We start from the raw sequence: 2,899 nt of genomic DNA, 5'->3' as shown, positions 1-2,899 counted from the left end.
AGAAATAGAACTAACATAAATGAATTTCAGAGTTTTTTTGGTACACCATATGTTGGAGTCAACAAGGTATATCTTGTACAATGGCTTCATTGTACGATATCTAGACTACATTTGATTGCATATGAATGTCATATTTAAACCTTCATTCATATTAGTGTTTTATTTAGTCTGTTTCACAGATAAGTAGTTTCACAGCTATAGGAAGAAATCAATGCTCGGACACAGAGAAATCTGTTATGAGTGTTGGTTCCGGAGCAGCACGTTTATGTGCATCGAAGGTAAATGATTATGTTATAATGTAATTCAAAAACTATATGTATTGAAATGTTTGTTGAGTTAGTGTATAGTACTTATTATCTATGTCTGTTGCAGAGTGAGCACCAGGAGCGCAACCCAAATACTGGTACATCATTACACAGTGGTGGAAGTGGATCACATATGACGGGTTCATAAAAGGTACATTACGCGTTGATAAATATCGTTGTTTGCTTCTATTATGACCCAAAGGATCATACAGATTGACATTAGTCAAAGATAATTTCACAGCTTATTCTGAACTGTCTTATAAATAGGGAGGAGCTATTAATGTGGATGAGATTATAAAATCCGCCATGGCTGACTACATGGAAGGCGGTGGTAATGATGCTGCAGACGATTTTTTCTTGGAAGCGTCAGGAACAAAATTAATAACAAATTTGGATCATAAGCTTGGTAGCATTGATGAAACTAAGGTATTTGTGTATCCTTAGTTCCATTATTAAAGAACAACTCCAATGTTGTATGCCCGTCTCTTGTAAAGTATGTTAAATTTAACATGTAGGTTAAGGAACACGATGTTGAAGGAATTATAAAGTCGGCAGTGGAAGCGTACATGGAATGTGATGAAGATGATGAGGATTTTTTCATGCCTTTCTCTAAAAAGTCAAAAACAAAAATGGGCAAAGATGTGGTCATCTATGAAAACCAACAAGTAAGTTTTGTTGTACTGATCTATTTGGTTCCAGGTAGAAGGGGCATATACTGCCTAAACTGAAGTTAGAGAGTATTTATACATCATATCCAAATGACCTGTAATATCTACTTGTAGTTAAGTGACAACCATCAAAACTTGAAGATGAACGTTCGCTCTAAGGCAGAAATGAGATTTTCTAATGCATTGCGTTCGCCATATCTTGAGAGAGCAGTAACCGTGTCATGCAAGCTTACTCCGGAGGAACGGGTTATGTATTACTGGATGATGACCACTTACCACGGAAATGAGTAAGTATTATGAAATAAACCGACGTAATAAATCTTTGGACTAATAACTAATAAATAATTTGTTGAAATGTCAGAGAAAAAATTATTTACATTGATCGAGTTGTTGAAGTCACACTTTTGGAATTCTGTTCGCTATTGCCACATCAAGAGGTTTCTACTGGAATAATTAGTGCCTACTGCTCGGTACTTAACCAAATGGAAGATTTGAAATCGGTCACTTCACCCAAAAGGCTGTTTTTCACAACCTACCCTGCGGTGAGTATACCTAACCAGCCTATCATGACACCAATATCTAGTTATCATGACATGTTTTTTTTATGATTAAAAGTTATGACCTAACTCTGCTGCTATAACTTGTGCAGCTGTACACGGTTGTGGAGGCAAATGGAAAAACTGATGATGCAGACAAACTAAATGAATTTGCAACAAACATTGACAAAGAGGTCAGCGAAATACCACACTTCAGATGGGGAGATATAGATATGGTATGTTGATGCTGCAACCATGATACAAATTCAAAATTTTAAGAGCAAAGTCCAATCATTTTTGACAAAAAGACTAACATGTTACAAAATATAGGTTTTCTTTGCATTCTGCCTTTCAAAAAGGTACTACACTGTGTGCTTCTGTTTCCATCGCAAAGCAGTGGTAATAATAGACTCTTCTAAAGATAGAGAAGAGCATGACTTCCGGTATACCTACGGTTTTGTTCCAGAGATGTTGGTATGTGTGACACATTAGTCCTCGCAGTAATACTTAAATGTTATTTATACTGACGCGTTGCATGTTTTGCAGAGGACGTTCTTCTGTAAGTATTTAAGCATGATTGGTTGCCACAATCAATGCAAGACAGTGATCGACGCACCTATTCAGAGGTTGAAGATGAGTTGGAGAACGACGGATAATATTGCGGACAGTGGTGTTTATTTGCTAAGACACCTTGAAGTCTACATGGGTGAAAGAGAGGGTCAATGGAGTTGTGGACTATCGACTAAAAACAGAGGTGTGCTTCAGTATCTAAGAGCTAAATACAATCGTGTGTTGTTGTTAGCAAGAAATAACCATTGCACATTACTGAATAAAGAGGAGGCATCCAAACACTATGCGAAGGAGAGCAAGAAAACAAAGATCAACGTAGAAAAGATGATAGCAAACTACGGATCCTGATCACTACTTTTGTCATAACTAAAACTAGTGAAAATTATTGTCCATTTCTTTATAGAGTACCACTATTTGAAATAAATGATGTTTAGACATTGTAATTCTTGTTTTGAGGACCATGGTTTATATAAGACAGCTTGTTGTTTTTGTTACTATATATTATTTCATTTGTATTCATTTTTGGAGTCTCTATGTACTAGTAATAGTACTCCACCTCATGCTGCATTGTACCAATTATTAAAAAAATAGATATACCAACACGTCGTATGTCCAATTTTGCTGCCGATATCTACAAAGCTACACCTACGCCTTTTTCCATCCAATTTTCAGTCATTTGAATTAAAATTGCACATATAATGACGTGAAATTGGACTTCTATACCCCAAAATTAGTCGTTGCATAAAACTGCACTCTGAAACACCTTGTAATTATAAATGAATATATGAGTCATACCATCTTATGGTCAACTAGTGTCATA

This window comes from Salvia hispanica, chromosome 4 (assembly GCF_023119035.1).
Source record: "Salvia hispanica cultivar TCC Black 2014 chromosome 4, UniMelb_Shisp_WGS_1.0, whole genome shotgun sequence".
Classification (NCBI taxonomy): Eukaryota; Viridiplantae; Streptophyta; class Magnoliopsida; order Lamiales; family Lamiaceae; genus Salvia; species Salvia hispanica.
This window is presented reverse-complemented; position numbering follows the sequence as displayed.